Source organism: Camellia sinensis, chromosome 5, assembly GCF_055761805.1.
Source record: "Camellia sinensis isolate YWXY chromosome 5, ASM5576180v1, whole genome shotgun sequence".
NCBI classification, from domain to species: Eukaryota; Viridiplantae; Streptophyta; class Magnoliopsida; order Ericales; family Theaceae; genus Camellia; species Camellia sinensis.
Window position 1 is genome coordinate 44,348,381 of NC_138965.1, and position 27,672 is coordinate 44,376,052.

The window sequence follows — 27,672 nt, forward strand, 5'->3', positions numbered from 1 at the left end:
AATAAATAAAAGACGTGGGATTGGAAGTTATTACAATAATGAATGAATAGAATATGTGGTGTTCGAAGTTATTACAACAATGAATGAATTGATTCAGCCAAATGAAACTGAATCTAACAAATCATAAGATAATAGCAAATAAATTACAAACAGCAGCCTAAAAAACCAAGGATATCATCCTCTATAAGCTGCACTATTTTGCCTGGAGAAAGGTTAGTCGGCCGGATAAAAGTTTTGCTTGGCGGATTGTTTCTTGGCCTATCAAATGAAAGTTTTGAGGGAAGCTGTGTTTTGTGCAGTAGAGCCAAAATAGAACAACAACACCTTCCAAAGGGTGCTCATCCTTTCTTCCTCTTTCTCTCTTAGAGAAACTCAAGGAAGAGGCAAAGAGGCCTCAATCCCCAATTAACAACACAAAAAGCTATGTACCACGGGATATTTACAATAGTTTATCAAATGAAATGGATTGAGGTTGGAAGAAATCAAGTTCAAGAAATAAGTGGAAACCGACATTCATCTCTTTGTGGATAAGGGTAAATTAATACCTAAATCCATGATATCAATTTAAGAGAGTAGATTGCCACCATTTGTTGGTGAAAGCTTTGCTTTGAAAGTAAGAGATTCATCAAAAGTGATTGAAGACTCATCTTCCTACTCATGGAATAAGGATATGACATCCCTTTCCATGCTTAACTCAGATTGAGAAGAGAGTTTTCAACACCTTTGACCTAAAACTCTTACTTTACTTCCAAGAAAACAACAACAACAATGGAAACTAACAACTTTCTCAACATCAGCTCTCGGGAATCATCCAACTAGCTCCATGCTACAACCACAACTACTCATTAGGATTGAGTATTGATTGAAACACATGAACCAATATGCTTGGATGATGAGAAAGGTGAAGCGAAATAAAAAGGAAATAAGTTATACTACATAATCAAACTTGTGGATAGGTGTGACAACCACCTCCCTAATTAAGCAAATTAATTATCTTAATTATATTCTTACCGTTACTTATATGGTTATGCCATATGATATATGCTTGTATTGATTGGCATTGTATTGGTATTGTTATTATGTGCCATATGAATTAAACATGTCTGACTCGTTAAATTTTGTCAGGTTGGAATTAAGTAATTGAATAGGAATAGAGCCTAATCCACATTAGGACAATTAAATTCAATTTGCTTTATGCCATAAAATGATGAGATTAATTTAATTTACGTGAAGTTAATTTTATTTAATTTCTTAGCCTTGGTTGAATGAATTGAAAAATTAATAAAACAAATAAATAAATAAATAAATTGAATACAATAAGGTGTGCATGTGTCCTACTCATCTATGCATCCATGTAGTTGGTATAAGGCAAATAGTGGGTCTTGTTGGGTTTACAGTATTTAGACACGTAGAGAGAGAGAGGGAGCGGCTTTGAAGGTGAGAGTTCAACACGGAGAAGAAGAAAAGAAAGAAGGAAGTAAAGGAGTGGCTTAAGGAAACATACACCTACACCTTCTTCTTCTTCTTTCGCCATCTCTAGGTAAGATTTCTCCACTCTATTCCCATGCATTTGAAGAATCATGCTCATGACTATGGAATTCAAGATTAACCAAGAAAAATATAGGTTAAGAGAAAGATTAGTTCTTGTAATGAAAGGTTGTTGCATGCATGGCTTTAAATGAAATAAATGAGTGAATTAACTCTTAAATTCAGCTTGCATGGTATGAATTCTTCATATCCTTGTTGTTGCTTGTAGTTAGACATAACTTCATGCATGAGCCTCATGAACTCAAATGATTTCTTCATGAGTTTGTTTTGTAATTCAATCGAAATGTAATCTTTGCAAATTGAAACTTTGGGAGTTGATTTCAAGTGTTAATCTCTAGTTTGATCTCCCTTTACTGTTGAGGGTCCAAATTCAAGGTTGTTGATACAAATCTATGGGTTGAAACATATGAAATTGAGACCAAAAGGTGGTGAAATTGAAGACCCAAAACATGGCAGATTTTCAGACTCAAACAGACCCAGCACCGCACATGCGGCCTGGAGCCCCGCATGTGCAGAAAATAGGACAGAATTGGAGAAGCATTCTGCTTTAATCGCAGGTGTGGGAGGCAGGTGTGGAGGTGGCCTCGCACGTGCGGCAAAGACCCCTGCACGTACGGCAGTTAGGGTTGTCCGAGTTTTGTTTTTCGCCCCTGTTTTTCACCTTCCGGGCCTCTATTTGCATGGTTTTGAAGTGTTTTCATGATCATTTGCATCTCTTGAGTGCATTAGATTGATTGAATAAATGAAAGTTAGAACCGATTAGAACCGAATGAGTGAACTACGAATAAAAATTAATCAAATGAACAACGAACTGAATAGAAATAGAAATGATTGAATCTAACATGGATGTAATTGAGTTGTTGTGCTTGAATTGTTTGTTTAGGTCAGACACTGCATCCTTAGTGCATTTTAACACGTGTTCCAAGGAGCCCACTGTAAGTAACAATGTTATAAAACTATGTTCAATTATATTTATTTTCTGAATAATTAACTATACTGCTTTCTAAAATGATACTGTTTATTAAATGAATGATTGTCCTATTTTAAAAACTGTACTCGTGGCATCCATAGTAACTGACTATTACTGCTACTGCTACTGCTACTGTTATAGAGATCTCTGTCAGTTCCAATGTTGGAACTACTGTTTACTGTTTTGATGGCCATACCTACTGTACTATTCTGCTATTGGATGTATCACGTGAGACTGCTATGATTCCTATATGACAAATATGATATGGAATATGAGATATTGATCGAATAAATTATTTACTGATACAATTGGCTGTTTTAAATACTAAAAGGGCATTCATTCTTCACCCCTTTACACATGTGTTATTCACTGGGCTTTAGCTCACTGTTTATATATATATATATATATGTGTGTAGGTGATCAAGCACCCGAGCGAAGTTAGCAGCGTCGACCCAATTCCTTTTTGTCAAGCCAACCTATTATGCCTCACTGCGTGAGGCTCTAAACTGTTATTGTCAAGGCTTTTGGGGAATCTAATTCCACCATTTGAATGTTATATGATGTTAAAGTGAATGTTTTATAGTTTGTTTTGGGCTTGGGATTTAATTCCCTACCATGTTGTTTGTTTTGAACTTAAGCTTTTATGTGTATATTGGATATGGACTTGAACTTATGTATGCATGGATATAGATGTATATATATATATATATATATAAGTTTTTTGTTCATTCAAGTACCCACAGCTCTTTGGACATTATGTTTTAATATGTACAGGCTTCCGCCGGCCTCCTTTTACCGTTTAATTGTTATTATTGTTAAGCAGGCCTTTGGTAATCACGGATTACTGACCAGTTACGATGCTACACCTTTAGGGGCGGGTTTGGGTCGTGACAATAGGTGGCTACTTTCTAACTCCCTCCACATCCACAAGGTTTGATTTTACACATCTACATACTAACAATGAATTGTAGCACTACAAAGCAAGAAAGAGCATGCAAGAGTGTAAGAAAGTAAGGAATTCAATAAACTCAATAGGTGGGTTGGCTACATCCTAGTCACCCCATATCCATGAGGACCCATCATGTGATTATGACACACTAACAATGAAATACAAAGCTTAAAAGGAAGAGAGAGAGAGAGAGAGAGAGAGAGAGAGAGAGAGAGAGAGAGAGGTTGATGAAAAGGTTCAAAAGTTCACCTCTTGAAGAGAGGGTGAACCTCTTTGTTGTCAAACTCCTTTCTAGCACCCTTAAGATCCTTTAGTATGACTTAGAATCCTCAGCAAGGAGTTCCAATCCAAGGTTGGATGGTGTTTAGGTGATAGAAGCAAGATAGATGGGGATTGAAGATGACTCAAGGGAGTAAGAGTGTTAGGCTTTCTAACAAATCTCTAGGCCTTTTGGATATTTTGTAACCCTAAGAAATGAGGTTGAGTTGTGTGTATATAGAGTTTTGGGATGAAAATATCTAAGATACTTGTGTAAAATTTGCAGAAAAATTCAAATTTTTTGAAAATGCTCTATATCCGGACAATTCAGTAGGTCGTACCATTATTAATCCAGTCGACTGGCCATAAGTAGTTATATAGCCAGTGAGAAAAATGTACCGCTAGATCAATAGTGTAAGCTAGCATAATATGAAAGGAAAATAGGTATTCTAGAGAATTCCACCACTCCATTCACTTCCATTTTGTCCTTTGCTTGGTCCATTGAAAAAGAAAACGTTTGGAGTTAAAAAATGTGAGCCTTGGAACACTGTAGAAATGTTTGGAAACATGTAACCCAAAATATTTGGAAAAATGGTTTTGGCCAAGACAGGTATAGGTTGGGATAGTTGGAATTAAAGCTTGAATTTTGGCTTTCCTGTTGAGGAATTCAAAAGATTGCACATTGCGACTTTCGTCAGCAGATGCTTGGGAAAGAGCGCCCAAGTCTTAAGGCCGGGCAAAATGGGGTGTCTACAGGAGGCAACAGTTGAGAAGCTTAGGTATGCTTTAGATTCTGGCATCTTCAAGAATCCTCCCCCTCATTTCATCTCAAAATACATGGCAGCATATACAAATGTCGTGCAACAAAAACTACTGGAAGTGGAAGAAAAAGACAAAGAGAGCTTGGTTGATCAAGCGACTGTTCAATGTGATGATGTGACCCATATGCAGCCTAGTAATACTAGTGAGGAGGACATAACTAATCTGACCGTTGGTGGTGAAGCTAACGTCGCGCTTGAAAATGTAAATCCAACGGCTTGACCCTAACGACATTTTATTTATTTTATTTTTTCTTTTGAAGTTGTTACCGGGCTAGCTGCCTCATCTTTTGTAATGATTTCTGAGGTGAATGAAAATATTCAAATTTTTGCACGTTATATACAGTTATTTCTGTGTTGTCTACTTAACAAATTAATTGGCATAACTAGTTGAGCAAAAACTACCTCAATAGAGATTTTTAAAGTTGGAAACATCCTCTAACCTACTTCGCCGAGCAAAACCAGCTCGGCTAAAATTTTCAAAGTTAGAAACCTTCTCCAATCTGCTTCGCTGAGCAAAAACAACTTGGTAAAGATTTTCAATAGTGGAAACCTCCTCCAACCTACTTTGCCAAGCAAATACAGCTGGGCAAAAATTTTCCAAGTTGGATACATCCTCCAACCTACTTCATCGAGCAAAAATAGCTCGGCAAAGATTTTCAAAGTTGGAAATCTCCTCTAACCTACTGTGTCGAGCAAAAATAACTCGATAGAGATTTTCAAACTCCAACCTACTTCGCCGAGCAAAACCAACTCGGCAAAGATTTTGAGAGTTGGAAATCAACTCTAATCTACTTTGCGGAGTAAAACCAGCTCGGCAAAGATTTTAGAGTTGAAAACCTCCTCTAACCTACTTTGCCAAGCAAAAACCAGCTCAACAAAGATTTTAGAGTTGGAAACCTCCTCCAATCCACTTCGCTGGGCAAAATCAGCTCGGAAAAGATTTTAGAGTTGGAGACCTCCTTCAACTTACTTTGCTGAGCAAAAACCAGTTTGACAAAGATTTTAGAATTGGAAACCTTATCCTACTTCCTCGAGCAAATTAACTCGGCAACAATTCTCAAAGTTTGAAATATCCTCAAACCTACTTCATCGAATAAAAACTAGTGCGGCAAAGATTTTCAATTGAGCAAAAGACAATCACATATGTTACCCCTTAGTCGCTAAATCTAATCACAACCGAAGTAAAATAAGATAATAGTACACGTTGCAAAGTATTAAAACAAAAAATTATCTACTTGTCTTATTGATAAAATTTGGGAGGATTACAAAGTAAGCTAAAAATAAAACAACTTAAGGTTGGCAGTGTTCCAAGGCCTAGGAATAGCTCGGCTATCTATATCTTCCAAGTTGTATGCTTTTTTTCTAGCTAAGTCCACGATTTTGTATGGTCCTTCCTAATTTGCTCCTAACTTGCCTTTGTCGGGCCAACGGTGTTGCCCATCACTTTTCATACAACCCAATCTCCAATCTTAAATTGTCTTGAATGCATGGTTTTATTGTATTTCTTCGTCAATTCCTGATGGTATGCTGTGATGTGAATTAATGCTCTCTCTCTTCTTTCTTCAATTGCTTCGCTGTTCAAATCAGATTCAAAGCTTTCACTTCTAATTCTTGGCATTCCAATTTCCAAAGGGATGACTGTTTTCATACCATAAGTCAAGGTGAATGGCATTTCCTTGGTTGATCGCCTTGGTGTTGGTATGCCCATAATACGTTGGGTAGTTTTTTGACCCATGTCCCCTTAGTTTTCTGAAGGCGCTTCTTTAGTCCATCCAAGATCATTTTATTCAAAGCTTCTGCTTGGCTGTTGGATTGCGGATAGGTCGATGTTAAGTTATAAATTTCTATCTTCAGCTCTTCATAGAATGCTCCAAAGATTTTTCTATCAAATTGCGTGCCATTGTCAAATCTTAAGGCTTTTGGGACTCCAAGCTAGGTAATAATATTTTTCTAGACAAACCTCTTCATGTCTTTTTTCCTTGATTGATGCCAAAGGTTCTACTTCTACCCATTTTGAGATATAGTCCATCGTCGCGATAAAAAAAAATTCATGTTGCCCGGTGCAGCTAGTAATGGCCCCACTATATCCAACCCCCATAGAGAAAATGTCCAAGGACTTGTCAAGGGAAGCAACTTTCCAGTCGATTGATGAATCTAGTGTGCAAACTTCTAACATATCTCACATTTTTTAACATATTTCTACGCACCAACCTGCATGCACATCCACCAATATCCTTGTGAGATAGCGCAGCAAGCCAATGATCTCCCCCTTATGTGACTTCCACACTTGCCTTCATGAATTGCAAATAAGAATGCTTCAACTTTGCTGGGATGGACACATTTTAGATATGGCCCTGTGAAAGACTTCTTGTACAGTGCTCCAGATGGAAAGCCAAAATCACACAAATTTTGTCTTGATCTTGTTAGCTTCCTTGTTTTCGGTGGGCAAAATTATGTCGCTCAGAAAGATGATGATGCAAAGTACTTATATTTCTTTAGGCTCTTCAATGCTAGGCCTTGGTAAGAATTCTATCAGTAAAGGATTAGGAGTCGACATATCTATTATGGAAACTAGCCCGACTAACTCATCCGCCTTGCTATTTTCTTCACGGTCAATTTATTTTACTCTTATTACTTCAAAATTTTTAATTTCCTCTCTTACTAGCACTAGTACTTTGCCATCTTGTCATCATTTGCTTCATATTCTCTAGAAACTTGATTAATTACAACTTGGGAGTCGTTGTAGACCATTAGCTCAGTTGCCTTCATTCAAAAGGTACTTTTTAGCCCGGCTAGGATTGTTTTGTACTCAACTTCATTGTTTGAGACCAGGAATCCAAGTCTAATCGCCTACTCCACAATCAAGCCATCTGGTGAAATTAAAATGATGCCTAGCCCGGCAACATGCCTGTTTGAACCTTCATCCATGAAAAGCTTTCACATTTCTCCAACGAATAACTTTCCGCACCCTGCAGGATCCTAATACTTCTTAGGGTTTAGGACTTCAATAATCTCTTTGCTCGGTTCTACTGATTGTGCGCCTCTTTCTTTTCTTTGTTGCCCTACTAATTTCTTTTCAGGCACATCATTACTAGGCTCCATAACTTGTATGACCTTCCTCCTCTCGCGATGCTTTATTGGGTCCAGTAGATTGATTAACTATTTCCAAACCCGTTGGTGCGCTGCTAGGTTCTTCTGATTGTTGTAGATCCTTAACTTGTAAAATGGCGGTAGGCCATGCAACTTTCACGACCCCTATTCCCCTTTGTTCGACTGATTCTACAAGATTAATCGAGCATATTGGATGAGTTAAAGGTGAACTCAGGAACAAAATCTGCCAAAGCTTGTGCTTTTATTGCGGTTCTGGGTTGGAAGTTGACGTCAAATTGTCCAAATTCAACCGCCCATTTCAAAATTCGTCTAAAAAAATCAACCTTTTCAGACAAATCTTTCAAAGGAAATTCTATTAACATGACTATTGTATGGGCATAGATATAATATGCTAACTACTAGATGCCATCATTAAGGCCAAAGCTAACTTCTCCAACGGTAGGTACTTTGTTTTAGCACAAAGCAAAGTCTTGCTCACATAAAAGATTGTCAAGTACTATATTCTTTCTGCGTGAATAAGTATCGCATTAACAACATGTTAAGAAACTACCAAGTAAAGAAAGTTCCTTTCTAGGTTTGGAGTCACCAAAAGCGAAGCTGAAGACATGTGCGTCTTCAACTCATCCAGAGTGTAGTCATATTCTTCATCCCAAAGAACTTGGATTTAAGCGTTTGGAAGAAAGAATATGGCGATCTAATGATCGACTAATAAATCTATTTAATGCAGCTGCCATCCCGACAAGATGCTACACATCTTTATGAGAGTCTGGCTTCTCTAACTCTTGGATTGCCTTGACTTGCCTAGGGTCTGCTTCTATTCCACGGTTGGTCACCAAAAAGCCTAAAAACCTTCCTGACCTTACACTATGCATTTGGATGCGTTCAAACACAACTTGTAAGTCTTAAGGATGTCAACATCTCTACCAAGTCACTAAGATGATCCGACTCACTCTTTCTTTTAATCACCATGTCATCAATGTAAACTTCCATGGCCTTACCAAGCAAAAGAGCGAACATTTTCATGATCATTCTTTGAAAGGTGGCCCCTATGTTTTTCAGATCAAAAGGCATAACCTTGTAGCAGTACAAGCCCCTTGGAGTTATGAAAGAAGTTATCTCTTGGTCCGGTTCATACATAGCTATTTGATGGTAGCTGCGATACGCATCCAAAAAGCTCAATCATTTGTGCTCGGCTGTTAAGTCCACCAATTAATAAATTCTTGGCAAGGGGAAGCTATCCTTGGGGCATGCCCTATTAACCGTCTTGTAGTCAACGCAAACGTGCCATTTGTCATTCTTCTTCAGCACAACGATAGTGTTTGAAATTTACTTAGGGTAATAGACTTCCTTGATTGCCTCAACTTCCGACAAGTTCTCAACTTCTTCTGCCACTATTTCAACATGATGTAAAGCTAATTGGCATGTTTACCGTATAATCGGTCTAGCATGAGAGAAGATGTTCAATTAATGATAGATGAAGCTTGGATCAACGCCAGACATATCATAAGGTGTCCAAGCAAACACCTCAATATTAGAGATCAAAAAGTTCATGATCTCGAACACCTTTAAGGATGATATAGGAAAAAGACTTTCTCTAGATCATTGTCATTGATCCATACCTCCACTAATTCTTCCACTGCCTTCTCCTTAACCATTTTGTCAACATCCTCCAGAACTTCTTTGTTCTCTGGTCCTTCTATCATTTGGACAAAACCTTTGATAACACGACTGTCATTCATTACTACGAAGCTTTGCTTCGATATCACCTGGTCTCCCCAAACTTCTTCAATTCTTCCAATTACTGAAGGGAAGTAAATCACTTGATAGTAAGTTGATGTAACTGCCTGCATGGCATGCCACCACCCTCTTCCCAAAATAAGATTGTAAGTAGATGGGACTTTTAACATCCAAAATTTTACTTGCTTTACGACCGAGCCAGCTTGACCAGCAATATGATCTTCCCCACAAGTCATTCTAGATGCGAGTTAAAGCCGACCAAAGGAGATGTTGTTGGCACTAAGTCTTTGTTCTCTAGCTTCAAATGCTTGAAAGCGTCATAATATGTTATTTCGACTAAGCTTCCTTGGTCAATTAGAATCCTCTTAATATCAAAGTCCTTGACGCTCAAAGTGACAACTAGTGAGTCATTGTGAGAAGTCTGGATCCTCTACAAATCCATACTTGAGAAAGATATCACATCTTTCTACTCAGTTTTCCCCTTCTTGCTGACTGGCTGCATGCTAACTTCCTTTATGTGCTTGGCCTTCTTGATCATTCCCCTGAGCTCATATACTTGCTTAGGCTCAATGATTCTATGAATCACGTTGATTACTCCATAGGGAGGAACGCCTTTAATTGCTAGGCCATTTGGAATGGCTTGATTTTGAGGAGCCGCTTTAGCTCCACCTTTAATGAATCAATCTAAATCACTTGCTGCCATTAATTCTTTCAAGTGTTGTTTGAGTTGCACACAATCTTTAGTACAGTGTCTTCTTTCATCATAGAGGTGTAATGGTACTTTGGATCATAGCCCCTCTGAGCTTCACCTAACTTGGCCGACCACCGAACATATGGCTCGTCTCAGATTTCACTCAAGATTCGGTAGATGGGTCTATTGAAGACTGTAGTAATGTCAATGCGTGCTTTCAACTTTCTTGTACTCTCTTCTTCGTTATTGCGGGGATGGTTAGCCTAGTCGTTAATGCGGTTTCTTCTGTTGCGATTGTTACAGTTATTTTCTCTCTTAACCATGTTGACCTTAGCCATACTCTTTTTGTTTACCACTACTAGATTCATCTTCACAGTAGGCCAAGCTATATCTTTCTCAACCCTAATGTGTTGGTTAATTCTCTCCACCAAAGTCTCCATAGTTTGAGGAAAGTCATTGTCAGTGAGTCCCTCAATCTATGTTCGATTAACAAGCCTCACTTATACTAAGCAATGGCCAAGTTAATGGGGCATTCACTAATTTCATCGAATGTCTCCCAATACCTGGTGCTGTACATTTTCAATGCCTCTCCTATGTCCATATTGACCTTCAACAAGTGGTCAACTGCTTTTGGCAACCTGGTATTTAACTTGAATCAAGTAACAAAAGCTTCAAGCCAACTGTGTCCAAGTCTCTATGCTACCTTCTGGTAGCCTCTCAAACCATGTCAGGCCTAACTCTCCCAATCTTGATGGAAACAAAATGCACATTAAGGCGTCATTTTGTATGTACACAGCCATGACTTGCTAATAGTGGCTGATGTGCATGTGGGGATCAGTTTTTTCCTCATAGATGGTGAACTTAGGTTGATGAAAATCAATTAGGAAAGGCACATTCTCAATTTCTAGGGAGAATGGCGAACTCTGCAGCATTGCCAACTTTCTATCAGGTGGCATGTGAACAATAATATGTGGAGTTGGCACTGTTACTTCCACACTGCCATTCGTCCTAGGAGTTATCCTCTATAAAGCTAGTATCCTCTGGGCTTTTCTTAAATGTGCCATTTCATCAAAAACTATCCTTAGGTCCTTCGATTTGGCTAAGTAAAAAAATCTAAACGTCGAAAGAGTGTGCAAGAAATGATAGGTGCTCCCCTCAGTTGTTGAACTTATCATCCTTGAGCGTGAGCTGCCTGTTCTATAACTTCTCTTTCTATCATAAAGCAAATGCGTGACATGCCTCATTCGGTTTTTAGGATGATGGGATTAAGTGCACTCATCGTGGATTTCCACCCCAGCAACACCTTTTCCCTTCATTTTGTACTTCAACGCCTCTATTTCCATTCTCATTCTTTGTATCACCTCAACTTGGTGCCTCATTACCTCTTCCAAGCCCCGATCGCCATGACATGTTCTCTGTCGCTGGTGCCTATTTGGGATTGGAGAATGCTAAGAGGTGTACGCATGCATGTCCCGTGCATCTCTGTGCGAATCTCTCCTGACTTTCTCCCTAGAGTGTCTAGGTTCGCCATTGAAGGAACAAGAGAGCAATCCCCGGGCCTCCTAATTGCCTTAGGCATGGTTCCATTCATTGTGGATTTGAGTGTTCATCAATGTTAGCCATTTAAAACTTCAGGCAAAGCTTGATCTTAAAGGTTTTGTCTGCAAATCTCACAGATGGCACCAATTGTACGAGGTATGAAATATTTGTCACACATGTACTACTCGTGATCATGCTTGTATCTTCTCAAACAGCGTTGCATAGCTTGCAAAACAACTCAAGTGAGCTAACCAGCAGGTGTGCCGAAAAACCCCTCAGACCCCTCAGATGCTTAAGTTAGTTCTTAAGATCAATACAAGGAAAGCTCTCTAGAAATTTAGTGAGTAAAGTTGCATTACCTCCTTAGGGTTTACCTCTAAAATTTTATGTATTCTGTAAGATATACTTCTAGTGGGACTCTAATTCCTCTTCGTAGAGTCTTATCAAGAATCTCTTAAAGGAAAATGCCTATCCCTTAACACCCATATCTCCAAAGTTCAAACAAAATAACATAACTGTTAGCTCGACAATCAGGCTAAGAACGCCATTCTGGTTAGTCAAGGACCAAGTGACTGTATTAAAATGAACCTTGTTCACCTTGAAGAATGCCAAGCAAGGTGTCATGTCATGCCAATCTTAGACACAAGACTCAGCTCGGTTGTTCGACTCGGTCATGTAGCCAACATCTCATCATAACTTGCCAACCGTTGTCCGGTCTTCCAAAGATAACACGGTCCCAAAGCCATTTCAGCTTAGAATGACGTAGAAAGCATGACAAAGACAATTTAGCTTGGCCCAAACCCAAGGTCCATGTAAACGTGGCTGGACTCGTTGCATGCCGTGAACCCGAGGCCCATGTAAACTTAGCTCGGCTCATTTGCATGCAAACTTAGCCCAACTCATTTGCATGGCCCAAAGCCAAGATCCACGCAAACTTAGCTCGGTCCATTTGCACGGCCCAAAGCCAAGATCTACACAAACTCAACTCGGGCCATTTGCATAGCGCAAATTACCCTCTCATATTCATATCAAATTAAAATAATATCATATTTTGACAAGAAATAGCATTTTATATTTGACTTTTTTATTATAAAAAAGAAAAAGAAAAAGAAATAACTTTTACACCACTAAAAAATTAATGTTATTAAATTACGACATTTTAATATTATAATATATCAAAATTTAGGATCATGCTAGTATACACATCCCTTTGTGGTATGTACCATATGTAAATTATAACATTTGCAGAGTTGATTATCACAAATGTCATAGCTAAAAATAATAAGGGGAAGTAACCAATAAGTCCTATTTTGCCCTTAAGATTATTATCAAGTCCTATCAAGTTTCAATATGGACAACTAAGTCCTATTTTTCTTAACATATTTCTAAAAAATTCATTACTCCATAATGGTGGATGTTATCTCAATTTTACCTCTCATTTAATATGAAAATATTTTTAATCTAAGTAAAATAATATTTTTTTAATTGTAAAAATTATGATATTGTATTAAAAAAATCAAAAATCACAATAAAAAAAATCATCAACAAGTTCTATTTTGTTTTGAAAATTATTATTGAGTTATATCAAACTTCAATATTGACAAATAAATCTTATTTTCTTTTTATAAATTGTTATACAAAAAATTCAATTGTTCATAATAGTATACTTTATTTTCATTTTATCTTTTTAATTAAAATATGAAAAAAAAATTCATAAATAATTTTAATTTATTAGAAATTTTATAATTAAAGTATTTTTAATTGTTCAAATTGAATGATTTTTCATAAACAAAATTATAAGTATAATAAAATTTTAATCAAGTTAAAATTATTTATAAAATTATCATTCATATTAAATAGGAAGAGAAACTCCACCAGGTTGTTTAACAACTCCACCAATCCCAAGCCCAGGTAAAGAAAGTGTTGTGTGTTAGTTGGCCGACATCTAACACATTAAAAAGGCGTTTAATCCTGTAATAACCCTCACCACTGTTTACCGATAAACTACCGATTACTGCTAAACTGAGACTGATTATGAAAAGTAATTGAACTGATTGAAATATTGAACTGACTGACGGAAATCTGAAACTGATTGATTGACTGTATCTGTTTAAATGCATTATCTATCTGTTTGACTGTTTGATTATCTGTTCATATTTTATGTTTAAATTGCGAATTGAAGGCCTTATCGGCGGCCAAACAGGAGATCGATTAGTGTTTTATGATCATCATAATTTATGTGATTTTATGGCATATTTATCTGAAATTTGATTTAGTATGATTAAACTAGATTAAGTAAAGGTAATTAAAGAGTTAGGCTTATCTACAACTTTGCCATTGTGAGTGGGCCACTTCATGAACTATATTTGAGCCTTATTATACACTTAGGCAAACATTTCATCAGCTCATTTCCCTTGCCTTAGCCGACCAAGAGAGAGAGGGGGAGAGGAATTGAATTCCTTCTTGTGTTTTGCTTGGAGAATTGAAGAAATTGAAGGTTGATTACATAATTAAGCTCCTACACCTTAACTCAAGACTTAGGTAAGGAGATTTAATCCCTTATTGTTGTGTTTAAGTTGATTCTTGCATGGTTCATGTCTAATTGAGGAGCCAAGTCATGATTTAGTTCTAACATGTTGAATTATAGCTTAATTCATGCATGCATGCCTATATTATTGAATTTTGAGTTGATTCCATGGAAAATTGTCACATGCATGCTCATATTTATGTTAAGTCCATGAATTCATCTTATCTTTGAAGATATTAGCTCAATAGAGCATGTATTTGAGGCTTGTAAGTTGTTTAACTTCATGCATGTTGCATGTCCATCTTGTTCATGAAAATTGGTTTGAAATTGGATTTAATTGAAACACCCTTGGGCTTTGGTTTCTTAAATTGAGCTTTGAATCAGGTTATTCTATGTGTTTACAAGTGTTTTCCAGAAATTTAGCCCAAGAGGATCGAAATTTATGCATCAAAACATGATTTTGAACTTGGGACTCAAACCTGGAAAATCCAGATTTTTGACTCCCGCTCGAGCGGGAGACTTGACGCTTGAGTGGGAAAATCGAGCTCCCAGCATCTTGCATTGATTTACAGTCCGCTCGAGCAGAGTATTATACGCTCAAGCGAGGGAATGTGTCTCACGTTCGACCAGGCGTCGAGCGTCCGTCGAGCGGGAATTTCACCTATCCAGTACTTTTACAGTCCGCTCGAGTGGGGGGATTTTCCGCTCGAGCGGGTACCTTTGTTGCATGTCCGCTAGAGCGGGGAAACCTGCACTTGAGCGGGGCTCTGTTTTTTTTCTAAAAATTCTAAAACTGTTTTCTGAATGCATCTTTGCATCCTCATCCCATCCTAGGCATTCTTAGGCCTAGTTTAAGACATCTTAACAAGGATATAGATGTAGAACACACCGAGGCAAATTAGGGATTAAATTATTATCTTTCCCAACTGCATAGCTTAGTGTGTGTTCAATCTGTAAACTGTGTAGGGTTGGCGACTGGGGACGCGCTCTAGCCTAACTGTAGCCCAGAACTCTGTGAGTAACAACTGTGTAAAGATATGTTCAAAAATGATTATCTTCTGAACAATTGAACTGTACTATTTCTGAATTGATACTGTTAATAGAATGAATGTATGTCCTCTATTCTGAACTGTATTATGGCATCCTTAGCAACCACTGTTACTGACTGATACTGTTACAGAGATCTCTGTCGGTTCCCTTATTGGAACCACTACTGTTTACTGATTGATGGCCATCATTGGCTATTCGGTCTTTCAAGACCTACTGTTTACTGTACTGATTTAATGAATTGTTTTCATTACTATAAGGACATTCATTCTAAACCTCTTTACGCATTATGTTATTCGCTGGGCTTTAGCTCACTGCTCATATATATATGTAGGTGTACAGGCACCAGACCGCGGCTAGAAGCGTCGGGGTAAGCTCCAGTTTTGTCAAGCCAACCACTGTGCCTCACTGCGAGGTTCCGAGCCTGTCAAGCTATGGCTTAGGGGTGTTTTAATTTCCCCCGTCTGTCTCTGTAACTGTTTTGTTAACTGTATAGACTGTATAGATTGTTACTGTATTGTTTAATAGGGATTAGGTCCCTGATCTGAATGATTATAAATGTTGTACATATTGTTCTGCACTGTGTATATATATATATATGCATGAAAAGTTTTTTTGGCATATAGACTGTCACAGCTCATTGGACATTGTTTATTTACTATATTGGCTTCCGCCAGGCCCTGTACTCTGTTTTACTATATTACTGTTAAGCAGGCCTTCGGTAATCTCGGATTACTGGCCGGTTACGGTGCTAAACCCATAGGGGCGGGTTTGGGTCGTGACAAAGTGGTATCAGAGCGATATTTACCACGAGTTATACCGCACACACATGTCCAAATGAGCTATAGGATGTCCTAAAAAAGTGATTAGGGCATTGCATGAACTTGTTAAAGTATGTGTGACTATGACATGACTGAATATATGCTAATGTGACAAATTGTTTAAGTATGCAACTGCTTATGCTTATAATTGCTATAACTGCTTATAGTGAAATGGATAATACAAGAACTGCAAATGAATCTGAATCCTCATCCTCTGAGGTAAGAATGGCAAGACTGGAGAGAATGATTAAACTCATAACTGAGAGATTAGGGCAACAACAGAACCCACAGCCCCCACCTCCTCCAGTACAGCCAGAGCCACCTGTTAATGATGACATAATTGCACTGACACATAAGTTCAGCAAGATGAAACTGTCATCCTTTCAGGGAGGCTTGGAACCATTAAAAGCTAAAGCATGGGTCCTTAAGACAGAAAAGTTATTTGAAGTGTTTCCGTGCTCTGAAGCACATAAAGTACTGTTAGCTACCTTTTCCTTGCAAGAAGAGGCCAGAAGATGGTGGATGCTTATCCGTGATGTCAACACTGTAATGACTTGGGCTCAATTTAAAGGAGCCTTCTTTGAAAAGTACTTCCCTCCGTGTGTCAGGGACAGAAAAGTAACTTAATTTGAACAGCTGAGACATGGCACAATGTTCGTTGCTGAATATGAAACAAAGTTCACCGAGCTTGCTAGATATGCACCACACATGGTGGACACTGATTATAAGAAGGCCAGAAAGTTTGAAGGCGGCCTTAATGTTGCAATACTGGACAGAATTTGTTTTGAAGCTACCGAACTATGTAAATGTTCTTGACCGAGCTTTGATGGCTGAATCGAACATCGAGGCACTGAAAACTGAAACACCAGCATCTGAATGGCGTGGTAAAAGGCAGGGTTTTAAATTCAAGAAAGGCAAGCATAACCCATTGAACAAGAAACAGAATACAGGGTCAACAACTAGCCCCAGCCAAGGGAGTGGTTTTCATACCACCCTGTTTTGAGTGTGGCAGGAAGCACAAAGGGGTCTGTTACAAAATATCTGGAGCCTGTTACAGGTGTGGCAAGGTGGGCCACATGGTTAAAGACTGCCCCTCTACTCCACAAGCCAATAGTAAAGCTGCACCAAGCGTGGCAGCATCAACTGTTGCACTAAAACCGAACCCCAAAGCTACCGGGAAAGAGCCCATGAGGCAGGGCCGAGTGTTCGCCCTAGTACCGGGAGATGTGCAGAATACCGAGACCGTTGTGTCAGGTATTCTCTCTATTTGTACTCAAAATGCTTATGTACTGATTGATTCGGGGTCTACGCATTCATATGTGTCGCATGCTTTTTCGCGAAAACTAAATAGACCATTAGAACCCATGAATTATCTGTTAGCTGTATCATCACCCGTTGGGGGATCCATGACTTGTGCATATATGTACCCTGCTTGTGAAATTATTGTTGGAGATGCACATCTGTATATTGATTTATTGCCACTGAACATTGATCATTTTGACGTAATATTGGGAATGGACTGGTTAACGAAATACCATGCTACTATAGACTGTATAATGAAACAAATAGTTTTCCGTCCACCTGGTTTGCCTGAATTTGTGTTTAATGGAAGTGAAGTAGTACCTCCTCCGTATTTGATCTCATCTGTGAAAGCTGTTAAATTGATTAGAAAGGGGTGTAAAGGGTATCTGTGTTCTGTATTGACTATATCTACTGATGATAATGCTAATGTGAACAGTATTCCCATAGTCAAAGAATTCCCAGATGTTTTTCCAGATAATCTGCCGGGGGATTTGATTGACAGGGAGATTGAATTCACCGTTGATGTGATTCCAGGTACCCAGCCAGTATCTAAAGCTCCTTACCGAATGGCTCCGACTGAATTGAAAGAATTGAAAGTGCAACTGCAGGAACTGTTAGATAAGAAGTTCATCAGGCCCAATACTTCACCGTGGGGCGCACCTGTTTTGTTTGTGAAAAAGAAAGACGGCTCACTGAGACTGTGTATTGACTACCGTGAACTAAACAAGGTAACTGTGAAAAATAAATACCCATTGCCACGTATTGATGACTTATTTGATCAGTTACAGGGTGCTCAAGTGTTCTCTAAGATCGACCTCAGATCAGGATACCATCAGTTGAAAGTTAAACCAGAAGACATTGACAAAACTGCTTTTCGAACGAGGTATAGACATTACGAATTTTTAGTTATGCCTTTCGGAGTTACCAATACACCTGCTGCATTTATGGACCTCATGAAAAAAATCTTTAAACCATACCTTGATGACTTTATTGTTGTATTCATTGATGACATACTGATTTACTCCAAAGGTATAGAAGAACATGAACATCATCTGAGACTTGCCCTACAGACCCTAAGAGAACAGAAACTTTATGCTAAACTGTCTAAATGTGAATTTTGGCTTGATCATGTTATGTTTTTGGGGCATGTTGTTAGCAAAGATGGAATTTCAATCGATCCACAGAAAGTTGAAGCGGTAGTAAACTGGCCTAGACCAACAAATGTGACAGAAGTCCGAAGCTTTTTGGGTTTGGCTGGATATTACAGAAGAATTGTCAAAGATTTCTCCAAAATTGCCATACCATTGACTCAGTTAACTCAGAAGGGGATATCATTTGACTGGACTGACCAAAGGGAATCAGCATTCCAAGAGTTGAAAACTCGACTTGTAACTGCACCGATTCTTACCCTACCTTCAGGTACAGATAGTTTTACTGTATTTAGTGATGCTTCTCATAAGGGTTTGGGATGTGTTTTAATGCAGAATGGGAGAGTTATTGCTTATGCTTCCCAACAACTGAGACCGCACGAAAATAATTACCTAACCCATGACTTGGAACTTGCCGCAGTGGTATTTGTATTGAAAATCTGGCGTCACTATCTGTATGGGGCGACATGTGAGGTGTATACAGATCACAAGAGTCTGAAATACTTCTTCACACAGAAAGAACTGAACATGAGGCAGCGGAGATGGCTAGAACTGATTAAAGACTATGACCTACAGATTTTGTACCATCCGGGAAAAGCCAACACCGTTGCCGATGCACTGAGCCGGAAATTGATTAGAAATTTAGCCTGTTTGCTCATCGGGCAGAAAGAATTGCTTTGTGACCTTGAAAAATCTGAAATTAAAATTATTTTGCGAGAACAAGGTGGAACAATAGCTGCTATTTCTGCTCAACCGGCACTGATTGAAGAAATTAAAGAGAAACAACAATCGGATGACTTCTTGAAGAAGATCATCGAAGAAAGGGAAACTAAACCAAGACCGGGTTTCAAATTTGAAAATAATGTACTAAAATTTCAAGAAAGACTGTGTGTACCGAATGATACTGAACTGAAAAGAAGGGTTCTGCAAGAAGGCCACAATTCAAAACTGTCTATCCATCCAGGGAACACGAAAATGTACCAAGATTTGAAATTGAATTTTTGGCCGGGAATGAAGAAAGGAATTGCTGATTTTGTATCGAAATGTCTTGATTGCCAACAAGTTAAAGCCAAACATCAACGACCCGCAGGCTTATTGCAGCCCTTATCCATACCGGAGTGGAAATGAGAACATATCACCATGGATTTTATTGTGGGATTGCCTCGCTCCAGTAAAGGTATGGATTCAATTTGGGTTATTGTTGATAGACTGACTAAATCTGCTCACTTCTTACCTGTTAAGACAATTTATAATGCGGACAAATTGGCTATACTCTATATTGATGAAATTGTTAGACTGCATGGAGTGCCTGTGTCCATTGTTTCTGACAGGGATTCGAAATTTACATCGAGATTTTGGCAAAGCTTACAGCCTGCATTGGGTACTGAATTGAGACTGAGTAGTGCTTATCATCTTAAGACAGATGGCCAGTCAGAAAGGACCATCCAGACTCTGGAGGATTTATTGAGAATGTGTGTCCTTGATTTTCAGGGAAACTGGGAAAGCCATTTGCCCTTAGCCGAATTCGCCTACAACAACAGTTATCACTCAAGTATTGGTATGGCGCCTTTCGAGGCATTATATGGCAGAAAATGTAGGTCTCCGATTCACTGGGCAGAAGTTGGAGATGGGCCTTTGCTCGGACCTGAGATTGTATATGAAACGACTGAGAAAGTGAAACTGATACAACAGAGACTGAAAACTGCACAGAGTAGGCAGAAAAGTTATGCTGATGTCAGAAGATGAGACAGAGAATATGAAATAGGTGATCACGTGTTTGTGAAAGTGACACCGATGAAAGGCCAGACTCGTTTTGGAGTCAAAGGCAAGTTAGCGCCAAGATATGTCGGACCGTATGAGATTATTGAGAAAATCAATCCGGTGGCGTATCAAGTTGCGCTTCCTCCTGAAATGGAGCCTATGCACGTCTTCCACATTTCTATATTGAGGGATTACCTCCAGGATCCTTTCCATGTGATAAAACCTACTCGTGTAGTGCTGAGTGATGACTACACCTACGAGGAATGGCCTATTCAGATTGTAAACAGACGGATCAAGAAGTTGAGAAACAAAGAGATCCCGTTAGTAAAAGTCGACTGGCAAAACCATGGTGGCGTGTATGCCACTTGGGAAAGGGAAGATGACATGGCTAAAAGATATCCTGAACTGTTTCCACTGAATCCTGTTTTCTTTCAAAATGAAGGTAACTCGAGTTTAGAGGACTAAACTCTTTTTAAGAAGGGGAGACTGTAACAACCCTCACCACTGTTTACCGATAAACTATCGATTACTGCTAAACTGAGACTGATTTTGAAAAGTAATTGAACTGATTGAAATACTGAACTGACTGACGGAAATCTGAAACTGATTGATTGACTGTATCTGTTTAAATGCATTATCTATTTGTTTGACTGTTTGATTATCTGTTCATGTTTTATGTTTAAATTGCGAATTGAAGGCCTTATCGGCGGCCGAATCAGAGATCGATTAGTGTTTTATGATCATCATAATTTATGTGATTTTATGGCATATTTATCCAAAATTTGATTTAGTATGATTAAACTAGATTAAGTAAAGCTAATTAAAGAGTTAGGCTTATCTACAACTTTGCCATTGTGAGTGGGCCACTTCATGAACTATATTTGAGCCTTATTATACACTTAGGCAAACATTTCATCAGCTCATTTCCCTTGCCTTAGCCGACCAAGAGAGAGAGAGGGAGAGGAATTGAATTCCTTCTTGTGTTTTGCTTAGAGAATTGAAGAAATTGAAGGTTGATTACATAATTAAGCTTCTACACCTTAAACTCAAGACTTAGGTAAGGAGATTTAATCCCTCATTGTTGTTTTTAAGTTGATTCTTGCATGGTTCATGTCTAATTGAGGAGCCAAGTCATGATTTAGTTCTAACATGTTGAATTATAGCTTAATTCATGCATGCATGCCTATATTATTGAATTTTGAGTTGATTCCATGGAAAATTGTCACATGCATGCTCATATTTATGTTAAGTCCATGAATTCATCTTATCTTTGAAGATATTAGCTCAATAGAGCATGTATTTAAGGCTTGTAAGTTGTTTAACTTCATGCATGTTGCATGTTCATCTTGTTCATGAAAATTGGTTTAAAATTGGATTTAATTGAAACACCCTTGGGCTTTGGTTTCTTAAATTGAGCTTTGAATCAGGTTATTCTATGTGTTTACAAGTGTTTTCCAGAAATTTAGCCCAAGAGGATCAAAATTTATGCATCAAAACATGATTTTGAACTTGGGACTCAAACCTGGAAAATCCAGATTTTTGACTCCCGCTCGAGCGGGGGAATTGACGCTTGAGCGGGAAAATTGAGCTCCCAGCATCTTGCATTGATTTACAGTCCGCTTGAGTGGACTATTGTACGCTCGAGCGGGGGAATGTGTCTAACGCTCAAGCAGGCGTCGAGCGTCCGTCGAGCGGGGATTTCACCTATCCAGTACTTTTACAGTCCGCTCGAGCGGGGGGATTTTCCGCTCGAGCGGGTACCTTTGTTGCATGTCCGCTCGAGCGGGGAAACCTGCGCTCGAGCGGGGCTCTGTTTTTTTTTTGAAAATTTTGAAACTGTTTTCTGAATGCATCTTTGCATCCTCATCCCATCCTAGGCATTCTTAGGCCTAGTTTAAGACATCTTAACAAGGATATAGATGTAGAACACACCGAGGCAAATTAGGGATTAAATTATTATCTTTCCCAACTGCGTAGCTTAGTGTGTGTTCAATCTGTAAACTGTGTAGGGTTGGCGACTGGGGACGCACTCTAGCCTAACTGTAGCCCAAAACTCTGTGAGTAACAACTATGTAAAGATATGTTCAAAAATGATTATCTTCTGAACAATTGAACTGTACTGTTTCTGAATTGATACTGTTAATAGAATGAATGTATGTCCTCTATTCTGAACTGTACTGTGGCATCCTTAGCAACTACTGTTACTGTTACAGAGATCTCTGTCGGTTCCCTTATTAGAACCACTACTGTTTATTGATTGATGGCCATCATTGACTGTTTGGTCTTTCAAGACCTACTATTTACTGTACTGTTATGCTAATGGATGTACCACATATGACTGCACTGACTGAACGACTGAAATACTGATTTAATGAACTGTTTTCATTACTGTAAGGACATTCATTCTAAACCTCTTTACGCATTATGTTATTCACTGGGCTTTAGCTCACTGCTCATATATATATGTAGGTGTACAGGCACCAGACCGCGGCTAGAAGCGTCAGGGTAAGCTCCAGTTTTGTCAAGCCAACCAATGTGCCTCACTGCGAGGTTCCGAGCCTGTCAAGCTATGGCTTAGGGGTGTTTTAATTTCCCTCGTCTGTCTCTGTAACTGTTTTTGTTAACTGTATAGACTGTTACTGTACTGTTTAATAGGGATTAGGTCTCTGATCTGAATGATTATAAATGTTGTACATACTGTTCTGCACTTGTATATATATATATATATATATGCATGAAAGGTCTTTTTGGCATACAGACTGTCACAGCTCATTAGACATTGTTTATTTACTGTATTGGCTTCCGTCAGGCCCTTGTACTCTGTTTTACTGTATTACTGTTAAGCAGGCCTTCGGTAATCTTGGATTACTGGCCGGTTACGGTGCTAAACCCATAGGGGCGGGTTTGGGTCGTGACAAATCCCTTATGAAAATGTATCATACTTTGAATCGATTAAATGTTAGGTCATTCCCCTTTAGTGACGTGTTGCGCCTGCCTTCAAGTGTTTTGAAAAGTGAGCAAAGGGCATCACATCGACGCTTGGGTGAACTGAAAAATAGGCAAAGGTTTCCGTATTTTTTTAGACGAGTGCGAATAAAGAAGCTAGTCCAAGACTATAAGTTTATGGTAGCAACATGGAATCTAGGAACCTTAACTAGTAAGACTATGGAATTGGTAGATGTCATAATTAGGAGGAGAGTTAGTATAGCTTTCGTACAAGAAACTAAGTAGACGGGTGAAAAAACTAAAGAAATAGAGAATACCAGTTTTAAAAGGAGACACATAAATGGGGTAGGAATAATAGTTGCTAAGGGTCTTGTTGAAAATGTAATTGCAGTCATTAGGAAATGTGATAGAATTATATTAGTTAAATTAGTTGTTTGAGAGAATATAGTGAACGTTATTAGTGCATACACCCCCCCAAGTAGGATTAGATAATCAGACTAAGAGAGATTTTTGGAACCAAATGGATGAGGTATTGCAGAAGATACCTGTAAAAGAGAACCTTGTTATAGGTAGGGATTTCAATGGCCATGTAGGAATAGATAAACTAGGTTATGAGAGGATACATGGTGGGTATGGTTTTTGTGATAACCCTATCCCGCGTTATGCTAATTGATCTTAATTATGATCGTGATCATATGCTTGATATGGTTTTGAGTGATAATTATATGATTATATGTGTTTTTGTATTCCTATATGTTCACCGTAGGAAAATCTGTTTGATTTTCTGCTTTAGAATTTAAATTGAATGTTGTAGAAGCATCAGAAACTGAAATTGACTACGCAGTTGTGATTAGCGTAATTTTTAGAGCCTACAGTGAAATTTAATTGAAAACTAATTTGGAACGAAATAATTAGCTTAAACTGATTGAATTAAACTCAATTGTTTAGCCCTAATCAAGATGGATTAGTTTGAACTAGCCACTTAGTATGTATAAGGGCCAAACACACTTAAACTCCCTATTTGAGCTCAAAAATCTGATTATATGCTCTAGAGAGAGAGAGAGAGAGACTACACGATTCTAGAGAGAGAAGAGGCACAAATTGTGCATTTTGGCTCAAAGCTTGTGAATTTGGAAGCTACACTCAAGAAATTAGCTAGAATTTTGGAGATTAGAGGTTCTAGGTGAGTAGTTGTGCATAAATTTAAGAATTTGAATTTGTAATTTTGTGAATTCAAAATTTAATGGTAATCAAGAGCATGAATTGAGTTGATTATGATGAAATTGAAATCTATATGCACATGCATGAATAGGATTGCCATGAATTACCATGAATTTGCATAATCAAGCATGAATCATGTTGAACAACAAGAATTGAGCACCAAATTTCACATGCATGCATAATTTTTTGTAGCTTTATGATTTTGAACACCACCTGTACCATTTGAAATGGGATTGAAGTCAATATTTCACATGCATGCATGATTGATGAAAACATGGAGTTTGCATGAAGTTGAATACATGAGTTTTGAAGTTTATGAAGAGAATTCAAGACAATTTATGAGGGGGATCATGATTTTAGCCAATTGGTCCCAATTACTTATGTTCTTGTGTTATATGATGTCCTTCTATGCTTTTGTATAAAAAACATGAGTTTTGGAGCCTTTTTCGGTTGAGTTTGAGCTTCATGAACAATTCTGGAAATTCCAGAATTCATCAGGTCCGCTCAAGCGGGGAAAGCGCTACTCAAGCGTAAAATGTTAGCTCCCAGACGTTTTGCAGACATTGATGTCCGCTCGAGCGGGCGGGGAAGAATTACGCTCGAGCGTCTAGTCACATGTTTGACTCTCAGCTCGAGCACCCGAAATCACACTCGAGTGCAAAAATGAGGTAACCAGCACTTTTGTAGACAAAAGGGGTCCGCTTGAGCGGGAGCCCTGTTTCAAAAATTTTAAAAAGTTATTTTGTGTTTCATTTTCCGTTCTCTTCCATTTCTAAGCACTCTTAGGCATGCATTGAGGTTTGTATATGACCTAAAAGGCAAAGAAAGAAGCCTAAGAGAAATAAATAGATTAAAGAACGGATTGAATTGTTTGTGATCCAATATGTGTTATGAATTGTATAGGGTTGAGCACAAGGACGAATCCACCGGCAGAACACTGTGAGTAATATCTTAGTAAAGATATTTTGAAGTATGCTATTTTTTCAATTGCTTACTTCTATTTGAGTTTCATAAGTTTGTTAATTTGAATTGTAGACAAATATTCATTATGCCATTTGATTGGATAAGGCCATCTGACATGAATAATTGGGCCAAAGGCCATTTGACATGAATGATTGGACCAAAGGCCATTTGACATGAACGAATGGGCCAAACGCCGTTTGACATGAATGATTGGGCCAAACACCGTTTGACATGAATGATTGAGCCAAAGGCCGTTTGACATGAACGAATTGGCCAAAGGTCATTTAACATGAATGAATGGGCCAAAGGCCGTTTGACATGAATGATTGGGTCAAAGGCCGTTCGACAAGAGTGAATTGGGCCCCAGGCCATTTGACATGAATAAATTGGGCCCGGGGCCGTCTGTTAGGAACAAAGTGGGCCAGAGGCCATTTGGTATGTTTGGGCTTGAAGCTGTTAGTGTACCAGATAGAAACATGAATGGGCCCAAGGCCGTTTGATACGTCCGTTTAAAATTTCATTCATGTACCTTCTTTATTTGATACTATTCACTGGGCTTTCGCTCACTGTAATTCATGTGTATGTAGGTGAGCAAAGAGATGTTCAAACCCAGCCTCGGTGAAGTATGTGAGGAAAGTCAAGTTTTGTGGAGTCAGCCTGAATGTCTCATGCACGAGACGCTATCTTATTTCCTTTGGTTACTCTTTTGTTATCTTGGTGAACATGTCCCAATCTCCCTTGTATATAAGCTTTTGGTTTGGCTGACTGTGACTTGAATGCTCCTGTATAGACAAATTCATATATGGTCTTTCTTTTTGTGTGGGTTATTAAAATACATATATGAAATGTCTTGATGTACCATGTAAGCACAGCTCTATGGACAAAATCTTTAAGCTTGCTTCCATTTTGGCTCCTTAACTCTATTGAAATATGTTTAATCAGGTTTGAGGTCATAAGTAATCTCCTGATTATTGGCCGGTCATGACCTTAATCCATAGGGGCGGGTTCGGGTCATGACAGTTTTGGAGATAAAAATGAGGCTGGAGAGAGTATTTTAGATTTTACATTGGCTTCTGACCTGGTGGTGGCCAATACTATGTATAAGAAAAGAGAAGAGCATTTGATAAGATTTAAGAATGGGTCAATGAGGAGCCAAATAGATTAATTTTTAGTGAGAAAAATGTACCGTCTAAAATGCAAGGATTGTAAGGTGACTCCTGGAGAGAGCCTGACATCTCAACATAGGATTTTGGTACTAGATTTATGCTTTAAAGGGAAATACTAAGCTAAGAAGGATAGTGGGCGTCGTAGGATGAGATAGTGGGATCTAAAAAGGGATAAACTAGAAATATTCAAGAATAAAATGAATGAAGAAGGTACTTGGGACTTAGAAGATGAGGCTAATAATGTGTGAAACTTGATGACCAATTGTATGAGGAGAATCTCAAGAGAAGTCCTTGAAGAATCGAAAGGAAAGGAACCTAACTCTAAGGAAACTTGGTTGTGGAGTGACGAGGTTCAAGTAGTAATAAAGACGAAAAAAGAGTGCTTTAAAAAGTGGAAGAATAATATAATTGAGGAAAACCTTAAGAGTTACAGATTGGCTAATAAGGAGCTCAAAAAAGTAGTAAGAGAGGCTAAGTTGAGCCTATGATAACCTATACACTAGACTAGATAGTAAGAAGGGAGAGAAGAGAATATACAAACTTGTTAAGATAAAAGAAAAGAAAATAAGAGATTTTAATCAGATTAAGTACATCAAGAGTGATGACTCAAAGGTGTTGGTGAAGGATAAAGAGATTGGGGAGGGGTGGAAGAACTATTTTGAGAAGTTTTTAGATGAGGAACATGGATGAAGATCAAAAGAGAAGAAAGTAACCAGCAATAAGGAAAACCAAGACTACAAGTTTTATCGTAAGATTAGGAACTTTGAAGTGGAGATTGCACTTAAGAAGATAAAATCGAATAAGGCTTTAGGACCTAATGATATCTCTATTGAAGTTAGGAAATGTTTGGGTAAGAAAGGGGTTGTTTAGTTGACTAGGTTATTTAGCAAGATTTTGTTGACTAGGAAAATTTCAAAGTAGAATAAGAGTATTTTAGTGTCAATCTATAAAAATAAGGGAGATGTCTAGAATTGCAACAACTGTAGAGGAATCAAGCTAATGTGTCATATAATGAAAGTGTAAGAGAGAGTAATGAAATGTCGATTGCAAATTATAACAGAGGTGTTAGAGAATCAATTTAGATTTATGCCCGGTAGGTCAACAATGGATGCGATCTATCTTTTTATGAGCGTAATAGAAAAGTAT